Source organism: Monodelphis domestica, chromosome 7 (genome assembly GCF_027887165.1).
Source record: "Monodelphis domestica isolate mMonDom1 chromosome 7, mMonDom1.pri, whole genome shotgun sequence".
Lineage (NCBI taxonomy): Eukaryota > Metazoa > Chordata > Mammalia > Didelphimorphia > Didelphidae > Monodelphis > Monodelphis domestica.
The window spans coordinates 63,352,241-63,363,813 of record NC_077233.1 but is presented as its reverse complement, the minus strand read 5'-3'; positions in this window follow the sequence as shown (position 1 = coordinate 63,363,813).

Genomic DNA, 11,573 nt, shown 5'->3' with positions numbered 1-11,573 from the left:
AGTAGACTTTTGGGCTGCCATTATGACTTGGCCTCAGTGAATGGAGAAGAGGGCAGAGGGAATCCTAAACTTGGAGTGTAGAAATACATAGGTTATTTATACTGAAAGAGACCTTGGCAGTATTGGGAGCCTCTTCACTTTAGCCTAAATGGACATAAATGGTTTGTTGCTACTAGGTGGCCCCTGTCAGAAAGTGGGACTTGAGGAGTTGATTGGTTAATGTTAATTAAACTTCCCTTTTTGTCAGTTGTTTATGCTATTCTTAGCCTGCACTCATTTAGAGCATGTTGAGAAATAACTAGGCCAGTTTGGATTGTTGGATTGGTTTTATTTGATCATCTGGGTAACACTGAAAATAACATTCTCAACATCGGTTTGGTCGTAAATAACTTAAAATTTTAGTTTTGGATTTTAGCCCTGGGCTATCCTATTCTCAGCTAATTCAGGGAAGATTTAAAGAGAAAGAGCATAGGGGCAGCCAGGTGGCTCAATGAATTAAGAGCTAAGCCTAGACACTGATGGATCTGGGTTCCAATGTGATCTCAGACACTTCAGTAGCTGTGTGACCTTGGACAAGTCACAACCCCCATTGCCTAGCCCTTTCTGCTCTTCTGCCTTGGATTCAATACTATGTATTGGTTCCAAGAAGGAAGGTAAGAGTTGAAGGAAAAAAAAAGGAAAAAAGATAAAGAGTCTGCCAGCAGTAATTCATCAACTAATATGCATTGAACAGTGCCCTTTAATTCTGCCCTCTGCCTTCTCAGCTTCTATTTTCTTTTATTCCTGCTTTCCCTCCCTCCTTTTAAATATATTCTTCCCATCTCTTCACTTCCTTATATGTGACTTAAACTAAATCTAGTTCCCTTGGCTTATTTTGAAAAGTAAGTTTATTGAGCATTTTTTATTTCTCTTCAGTATAAAGTGTGACCAGTTGCTTCTAATAGTATAGAACTTTTGTCCATTGGTCTGTGAATGATTGGGAGGGTGAGGGGATATACCCAAGATCAACTCTAATGGAAAAAGAGCTTGCTATCCTTGCCACTACCAGGTCACTGTCAGGCAAGTAAACTCAAGAGCCCCAGGAGATCCTCCAGACCCACTACCTAAACTACCTGAACTCCATATCAGTCCCTTACCAACCACTCCCTTATTCATATCTCTCTGAATCTAACTCTTGCGAAAACCCCCTTGTAAAGCTATCTACTTTTTCCATCGTGCTCCCTGTAATGTCTACTCCTTAGGTAGCCAGGAGCTCTCCTCTCGGATGTTTCCTTTTCTTGCTCCATCTTCTTGTACCTTCCTGATGGCAACTTCACTGGCTGCCCTTTCCTCCTTTCTGCCAAATCTCTGGCCATGGTGAGGGAGTTGAAATATTCCTCACATCCCTTGATCACTTCCAGACTCCTTCACCCACTCAATAAATGTACTTAGGTGGAGGTTCATTCAAGGGTGATCTTGTTATCATTCACAAGTGTCCCACTTTCACTTTCATGAAGTCCAAAATTCCTGTTTGATAGCAGTCTGTTGTCTTTCCATCTCTCCTGCCTTGCAATAGTTCAGCCTCATCACACCCTCCAATTCCCTCTACCTTCTCTGGCCACACTTTCTTCTTCCCCCTTGACCATTGGTGAAGTATTTTACCCCTATACTGTTCTTTCTGTCCATTACCCTTTCTTCTGCCAGCCTCAGCCTTGTATGATTCCTACCATTGCCTACTTTTGTTCCTATTCATGTGCTGCAAAGGAAGATGGAGAAAATCACACTATTGACTGCATCCACTGCAGATTTAGGTTACACAATTTTGACCAGGCCCTCACTGAGAAGGCAGTCCTTTTAGACCTCTCTAACTGACTCACTATTTTGACAAATACTGTCTTCAAAAATCCCTCCTCAAACTCCTCATGGCCCTTTCTCTATCCTTTCCAATAAGAATCTTTCCTTTTACTTCATCTTCATTTTGAGGCCATTCACTGAGTTCTTCCAGTTACATCTCACCATACACCATTCCCTCTGGCTACTTCCTTCACCCATCTCTGGAGAATGGTCATTTTGAAACCCACTCTGCATTCATAGTCCATTCCACTCTGTTTTTCTCCAGTAGATTGCTTCCTGTGTCATCTGCACTCTTGAGTAATCTGTCTTCTGGCTACTTTCCTGCTGTCCACAAACATGCCTGAATCTCCCACATTCTCAAAAAACATAAATGATTGGTCTGTTTCTGCTGTCACTCTAATACTTCTCTATGTTGTGGCTACTTAACAATAGGCATCTCCATTTCCTTTCACCATCTTCCCAGACATCGGTGCTGGCCACTTAGAGATCACCCTCATGTCTTCCCTCTCCATATCCAATCATTTCTCAAGTCCCATTGTCTGTCTCTTTATATCATCTCAAACTCCTCTCCTCTGACATTGCCAGTACCCTGGCACAGGCCCTCATACCTATGACAGTAGCCTTCTGGTTTGGTCTCCAGTATTCCAGTGCTTTCTCCACTCACTTGCCTATTTGAACTTCAGAAAGCATTTCACCTTCCCTAATGCAGTCAACTCCAGTGGCTCCCTATTACATCCAGGATCAAATACAAGGTTCTCTGGCTCTTAAAGCTCTCAGCCCTGTGCCTTTCTACCTTTCCAGCCATCATCTTCCTTTCCTTTCCCTACATGCTATTCAGTGCAATGCCTGACCTAGCTGTTCCTTGGACATGACATTCCATCTTCAGATTCTGGACATTTTTCCTGACGGTTCTTTGTGTCTAGAACATTCTCCCTCTTCTCCTCCTGGCTTCAAGTCTCAAAGACTCATCTGCAGAAGCCTTTTCCATCCTTCACAACAGGGGCTTTTGTATCTGGGGTGCTTAGAACTGTGCCTGGCACCCAGTAGGTACTTCATAAGTGTCTGCTGACATGCAAAAGAAAATCTCATCCTCATGGAACCCAGGTCTATAGACTGCCAGCCCAGGGCTTTTAAATAATTTTAGTTAATTTGTACATACATTGATTCCCCAGGAGCCTATCCCTTTAGGATGGTTTCCTTTTTATTTTTGTATTTCCCAGGAGTTGGTTCTCAACGTCTGTCTCCATTTTAACTTCACCAGGCCTCTCCACCACTAAATTAGATTGTCTTGATTATTCAATTAGTCCGAACAGAAATAGAAGAAAGTCTTATGGGAATGCCCTGCCGCTTCCCCGGCCAGGATTTCTTTAAATCCTTTTTATATCTCCGCCTCCTCCCCAATTTCAAAATGAAGGGGGTGACGAGTCGAGCTTCTTCTTGCCTCTCGCCCTCGGAAGCAGGGCTCTTTCCCCGGAAGCCAGGGCTGAGCGTTATTCCCTGGGTCCCTTTTCCAGGACCTTGACGGTGGCCCGTCCGCTCCGGATGCTCCCTGCAGGTCCGGAGCTGTGCCCCTCTTTCTCCATGGGATTTACCCGCTCCGCCCACCACTACACAGTGGAAAGCTGACGCTGGCTGGTCCAAAAAATCCTAGCGTCTGCTCGCTCCGCCCAGAGGAGCGAGAAGAACCTCGTAGTGTACCCTGGGAGACTATACCGACTACGCAGACTCCGAGGGCGGCTACCGTCTCGGAGACAAAAGGGCGCATGCGCGCTCCGTGTCGCAGGCCCATGACTTTCGCATCCTTGGGTCTCTGCCCCGGTGGGCTCTGCGTCCGCGGTGGATGCGTCTGTGCGCATCTTGCCGTTTCATCAGCCCCTCCGGGTTGTGAGGGCGTTATCTAGGGTCATCTGGGCCCCCGGAGCGCACGCAGCACCCCAGGAGACCCAGTGTATCCTGTGCTACAGGGGTTCCCCAGAACCTAAATGGGTAGTGGGTGGGTGGTTGCCACGCCCTAACGTGCCACGCCCCATGTGTCCACCTTGGCCCAATCTGCAGCCGTCTTTGCGAATGTCCCAATCATCCCATCAGGTTAGACCGGGCCTTGCTTCAAGAGGTCCAGCACAGTGGCGCTCAGTTTGAATTTAAATTGAAAGTGATCCACAGACCTAACATTTGCCCAGAGTTCCTTGGTATGTAAACAGAGAAGTTAATGTAGACTTTTAAAAGGCCTTTCCAGCTCTGAAATGCTACAATTCTCATCTGGGCTTAGACCAAAAACATTTCTGCCTTCTCACCTTTTCTACTGTTAGATCCCTGGACTCTAGTGATGAGCGATGCCCCTAGGGCATCAGAACTGAAACAAAAAGCTTCGCTTCCCAAAATGAAACCATTTGCAGGATAGGTCTTCATAATAGAGCCCTCTGGAGATTCCCCACCTGTTCCCATCACTGCCTAGGACCTTTGGGATCTGGAGTCTGTCCTGATCAGTGCCTGGGAAGCCTGACCCTCAGACCCACAGCTTTCGAAGTCCTTCTCCCTCAACTGATATAACTCTGGGGTTCGAGAAGACGGTGATGAATCAACACACACCAGAACAGCCAGCCTGAGCCTTTTAGGAAGTTTGTGGCACTTCAGAATGGAGAGATACCGTGATTGGAATGATGAGAAGGGATCATTGTTGTTCTAGGATATGACTTCTGGAAGCACTCATTAGGATTAGGTTTTGACCTAGACGAGAAATGAAGCTCTGATATGTGATTGGCAGAGCTCCAATACGTGGAATTTGCTCTACTTTGCATTCATCTGCCTGCCCCTTCCTGTCTTATCAGCGTGCCCTCCCCAGCCTCATGCAATCCATTTTCCCTCTTCCATCTTTCTTGTGGAGGACAGTCTGATGGTTTTACCCCACCTCCATATCCTAGGATGGGACCAGGAGGGTACCATATACTTTGGTTTGCCACTAGGGGGTGATGTAACAAGTCATGGTTTCTTCCATGGCCATATCATTGGGGAGTAAGACCCCATATCTCAGACCCTATGGACAGGGCCTGAACAGGGGTGGGGGAAAAGGCTGGCAATGACTCCCTTAATCCCTCCTCCCCACACGAATCAAGGGAAAAACAAAATTGAATAACGAGAAGTGTTACAGAGTCATTTTTTCCTCTCTAATTTGTCTTTGAGGCTGACATGAGAGAAAACCCCAAATTTCCGAGTGTGCCCGTCACAGTTTTACCACAGTATCCTGGCGGGGCATCTGGTGCGGAGCTGATAGTGCAGGGGGCCCTGGGCCGAAGCCCTGCCGGAAACCTAGTGCTGCCAGCGGTTGGGGGGCCGATGGCTGAGACAGGAAGCTCCCCATGGCTAAGGGAGGAGGGCCCTGGGGTTTGGTGACAGAGAGACTGTGTGAAACCTCTAGCTTAGGAGCCAGAATGCTTCCACTACCTCCTTGGATCTATTTTTTAGAACTCTTGGAACTGCCTCCTCTTCCTGACTCAGCCACTTAGCAAGGCCTGGGCGCCATTTTGAACTTAGGCCTGGGTAAGCTTGTGCGGTTCTAGGCTTTGGGAATCAGAGTTGCCCCCAGTGGTGAGATTTTCCTGATTGAATGGAGGAGACTCCCCAGGTAGGATGGTGTGGTAGTCACCCAGTATAGGAATAGCAAAACCAACAGCAGAAGCAGTTTAGTGACAAGAGCTCTCTGGGGTTTGCAGAATCAGCTGTTGAGGGAAATCCTTCACTTTAAGCAATAGACCCAAGGGGCCGCAACATAGGGCTTTCTGGCATCAATGTTGCTGCCTTCCACAGCAGAGTCACGTGTGTATGTGGGTGTGAAGGCAAAGCCAAAATTAAGTTCCATCCCCTTCCTTTCCAAAGACTATCTTTTCCAATTTGGTCATTCCTATCACTATCACCCTAGTTTTCACTCAAGCTAGGCATAGCACAGTAATAGATTCTTAGCTGGTCCTTCTTTTCTCAATTCAGTCTCTACTATTTTTAGAAGAATCTCCCCAAAATGGAGTTTTCATGACATTGCTTTTCATGCTTTCTAAATGAAGTTTGGGATCTAAACACCTTGGTCTCTCATTCAAAGTTCTCTTCATAAGTTCACTATCACCTCCTCTACCTAGTGATTCTCATAATGACTTGTTTACAACTACTTCCTGTGCTCAGGATGCATTATTTTCTGTGGAATACATTTCTGCTTCTCAGTCAATCTAGATCCTAGCTCCTTCAAAACTCAAATCAAGCCTTGCCTTCTTCAAGAGTCTTCCCAAAGAAAGACCACGCCATGATGTTCAGGGCCTTGGTCTGATGACCTTTCAACACTTTAGGAGCACACTGCCATTATTTCATGTGTGGTTTTTGTCTTTCAAATTAAACTGTAAATATTTTAAAGGCAGGTGTTCAACAAATACTGTAATTGTTGACTAAATGAATATCAAGAAAACAGATTTGACCCCAATTGATCATTCATTCAGATCAATCGAATGTTACTGGTAGTCATAGCCCTATGTTAGGAACTATGGACTGCTCCTACCCAAGATAATGGGAGGATAGAGAATGACTGAAACTTTTATCATCTGCCCCAACCTGGTTCACTATTATCTAGATGTTTTTGGGATCCTAGGAGTTATCCTCTTTAGAATTGTTTTAGCCCCATCTTCATGAAGGGCAAAGCCTAGGGCAAATGGAGATGGGCTAATTAGAGAAGCTTGGCCCGTAGAGGAACTCTATTCTCTGTGATTCCCGATATATTCTCTTGGAACACCATCAAAATATCAATGAAAAACTAGGGTAGATGTTCTGAATGTGGGCTGCCTCTCAGCACAATCTTGGTTGTGCAAGGTAGCTATACCACATTCTGTTCCCTTTTGGCCACTAGATGGCCCTCCAACCTCATGAAATCCAGAGGCTGGTACTAGTTGAAATAAAAAGAAGCTGCTGGGTAGCAGAGGATTGATTGCTGTCTTGGATGAAGTAATGAGGACTAGAATCTTTCCTAACTCAGCCAAGCCAACAATGATTTGTAAATGCCCAAAGCCCTCTAGCTTGCTATCATTTCTTCCTCGAGAGGCATCAGAAAGATCATTATCCTTCTTTTGCAGGTGTTAAGGCTTTAAGGATTTGCTCAATTCTGTAATAAAATTAATAGTAAAGCCAAGCCATCCCAATCTCCAACTCTTCGCCCTTAGCCATGCCTCGCATTTCTGGTTTCTCTGACTTAGAATGAATACCAATCAATCCGTAAATATTTACCAAGCACCTACTGTGTGCCAGTCACCAAGTAAATATAGGGAGTGCTAGAACTAAATGAGAGAAAAGAGTCTTCAAGAAAGCAGTGGCAAACATAAATTAGAAAAAGGAGAGACTCTTAGAGGAAATTCCATCTGAATTGCCCATCTCGTCTTAAATTATTTCAGTTAATCAAGGAATTAGGGATGGCATAAGAAGTAGGGTTGGAGTAGAGGTACAATAGGGGGAAGCTGAGATGATATCTTAACACAGGTATATCATTGCTTCTGGGGATTCTAAGTGGGAACAGAATCAATTGGTTGCTTATCTAAAGCAGGGGTGTCACATTCATTGCCCCCTTAGGCTGCAAAAATCTTTAGTTTAAAAAATTAAAAAAAATATTTTCCATGGTGACATGAATCATTTTCTCTCCCTCGCTTCTTCCCTCCCTCTCCTAGAGCTGACAAGCAATTCCACTGAGTTATACATGTATTATCATTTGATACCTATTTCCATATTATTCATTTTTGTAATAGAGTCATCTTTAAAAAATGAAAACCCCAAATCCTATACCCATATAAACAAGTGATAAATCACATGTTTTTCTTCACAAAACTCCTTAGTTTGCCTCAAATCAGATTAAAATTTAATTGGAAAATGTTTCCTAAAATAAATAAAAATACAATAGGACATAGATAATGTTAATTTATGGTTTTCCAAGTCAATATATGGTCAGCAGAGCTCTGTTTCTATTTGAGTTTGACACTACTGGGAGTACAAAACCAAACAAAACTAGAAGAAATGCACAAAAGAGGAGATGTCTTTGTAGAATATTTATACTGAACCTTAGTTATTGCTATGACATGGGATAGCGATTCTTTCTCAGAAGCAATACATTATAAGTAAAGTATATGAGAGCAGTAGATGGCCACTTATTCAATATAAAATATCAATTACCTATTAATTATGTGGCATTGTGCTACATAGACACCATGGACAGGCGATATATATATACATATATACATATATATATATTAAAAGAGAAAAAGAAAAAAGTTAAAGATATGAATTAAATAAGACAACCACATAAAACAGCAGACTAAAGTGTGTCCCAAGATAGTATCTGATTTGCAGAACAAAAGATATAGCATCTCTAACAGATCGAACATATCATTTTTTGGGCTTCTGCTATGTGCGTGACATTGTTTTGAGTCAGTTACCAGAATGGATTATCCAGAGGTCATTAGAATGACCAAGCCTTCATATCCCTAAAATACTAGTGTCCCCTTCCCTTAACATTTGACATCTGTGATGAGAAATTGAAGATGAAGTCTTACCTCCTTTAATTCAATATGCATTTCAATAAGCAAGGCTTCAACATGCCTACTATGTTCCAGTCACTGATCTAGGAGTGGTATACAAAAATGAAAAAGAAACAATTGTTACCTTCAAGGAGTTTATATCTTCCTGAGGGGCAGGAAGAGATTGCAACATATATCCAAATAAGTAAATACAAAGTTTTAAAATGTGGTTATTTGCAAAGAATTTTACATTTATTCTCAGACCTTATAACAGTCACACGTTGTTGTTCAGTTGTATCCAACCTTCATGACCCCATTTGGAGTTTTCTTGGCCAAGATGCTGGAGTGGTTTGCCATTTCTTTCTCCAGTTCATTTTACTGATGAAGAAATGGAGGCAAACAGGGGTTTGTAATTTGCCACAATTGGGGTTGGAGGCTGGCTTTGAATTCAGGAAGATGAGTCTTCCTCATTCTAAGTTTGGTACTCTATCCACTGGGTGACCTAGCTGCCCTAACAACCCTCTGGGGCAGACGCTAAATATACTATTACCCCATTTTGCCAAGAAGTCGACTGTTTTGCCTATCATCATTGCTAAATCAGAGTCAGAGGTGCTATCTGAGGACATACAGAGCCAAAACAAAATAAATAATCCCTGCCCTAAAGGAGTTTATATTTTTATTGGAGGAATAGACAGTTACACAGTTTAAATAATTATGTAAATTCACTCCTCTCTAAACTTGAGTTATTCTGATTTAGGTATGGTGAGAATTAAAAGCTGAAATGAGTTACTGAATAAGGGGAAATTCTCCTGGAAATCTCTCTGATGAACTACATATAGACACCTCTAACATGTACCTTCCATTCTAGCTATTCATTTCATTGTCTCCCCATACAGTCCATGCATGTTGATTTCCATCCCTGTATCTTTGTTTATCCTGTTGCCCTTACCTGAAATGCCTTCCTCCATCCTTTCTTCAATTTCCCACTGAACTCTATTTCATATTACTTCCCTAAAATACCAAATAGCCCTAGTCAGAGAATCGTAGAATACTAGAGGATCCTTGGGAGCGTCCTTGGAAACCATTTAGTCCAATCCTTTCACTTTATAGATGACGAAACAAAGGCCCAGGGAGATAGTGATTGGTTTGAGGTTTCTAGGAGCAGTTCCAGCTTTTGCTGCTACTAGGCCACCATCTTGGCTCCATTCTGAAATAAAGTGATTGTGCTGAGTCAGAAGCTAGTTAGTGGGTGAACAGAACTAGAGCCCATGTCTTCTGATCTCCACTCCAATGCCCTTTCCTCTGCAGCATATAGCCTTCCCTCTATTGCACAATCCAGTACTTTTTATTTTAGATTATTTTTTCCCTTCCCTAGTTGATTCATAAATCTTATCTGCTCATCTAGAGTGTATTTCTTTTCCTTTCTTTTCTTTTCTTTTCTTTTCTTTTCTTTTCTTTTCTTTTCTTTTCTTTTCTTTTCTTTTCTTTTCTTTTCTTTTCTTTTCTTTTCTTTTCTTTTCTTTCCTTTTCTTTTCTTCCTTTCCTTTCCTTTTCTTTCCTTTCCTTTTCTTTCTCTTTCCTTTCCTTTTCTTTCTTTTCCTTTCCTTTCCTTTCCTTTCCTTTCCTTTCCTTTCCTTTCCTTTCCTTTCCTTTCCTCTTCCTCTCCTTTCCTTTCCTTTCCTTTCCTTTCCTTTTCCTTTCCTTTCCTTTCCTTTCCTTTCCTTTCCTTTCCTTTCCTTTCCTTTCCTTTCCTTTCCTTTCCTTTCCTTTCCTTTCCTTTCCTTTCCTTTCCTTTCCTTTCCTTCCTTTCCTTTCCTTTCCTTTCCTTTCCTTTCCTTTCCTTTCCTTTCCTTTCCTTTTCTTTTCTTTTCTTTTCTTTTTTCTTGACCTTCTGTCTTTGAACCAATACTACGTATTGGTTCCAAGGCAGAAGAGCAGTAAAGGCTAGGCAATGGGAGCTAAGTGACTTGCCCAGGGTTACACAGCTAGGAAGTGTCTGAGATCAGATTTGAACCTAGGTCTCTGGGCATGGCTCTCACTCTACTGAATCACCCAGCTTTCCTCTAGAGTGTAAGTTTCTTGAGAGCAAGGATTGTGTCTTATATGTGTCTCTTGTATACTTGAATCATGTCTGATTCAATTTATTGTTAGGTACATAGAACATAGTACATAGTACCTTCAATACATGGTTGGTGGATGAATGGATTTATTGTTAGATATAGTAGTAGGTTTTTATAACATACTTGGTACATGAGAAGATTAATTGTTAGATATACAGTAGATATTCAATACATGCTTGGTAGATGAGATGGTTTATTGATAGGTATATCATAGGTGTTCAATACATGCTTGGTGAATGAGAAGTATTGTTAGGTATACAGCAAGGGTTCAATATAATGGTAGATGAGAGGATTTATTGTTAGGTATAATATACAGTAGGTACATACATGCTTGGTGAATGAATGGACTAAGAAATGAATGATATATTAAAGTGGAAGACCCACCATATGGCAGGAAGATGTATTAGATTAATGTTCCTCAACTCAAAATATCCCCATGAGTCTTTAAATTGATAAACTCTCTTCCCTGGACAACTTGATCTCCTGGAAGGCTATACATAACTCAGGAGTAGGGACTGGAAGTCATAGAGGAAGAAGCTGGGGGTAGGAGGAATAGGACATAGAAGGAAGAAGAAAGAAAAGATGGAGATACCTTTTTATTGTGCTTTCTTCCCTTATCTTTTGAGTTTTAAGAAGTAATTCCCTGTGGTGGAAAAGTTTTCTGGAATAATTAAAAAAAATACTAAGAGCTAGGAGGTGGAAAACATTGGCCTAGATCTCTAAGGTATTTCTAGAACTATAATCTTTGATCTTGATTCTTGTCAAATCTGGTATCCAGTTTCTGGGTGAGAAAGAAGAGTATAACTGAGAAAGAGAATATTGCTTGGCAAAAACATTTTAGACACTTATAAATGAGGAAGCCTAACCTGAAGGGACTCAGAGCTTCCTTGGTATGGTTTTAAATTAAAAAGCAAGAGCTGGGAAGTGAATTCCAGTGCTGACAACAATGGAAATTTATTTTTGTTCAACAGATCTATGAAAGTTTGAAGTCAGATTTCCCTGCTCTGCAATATTCATCCTAAATGGAGGTGAACCAAGGAATGGAATGATTTCCTTGTCAACTTTAACCTTAGAACTTACCTACTCT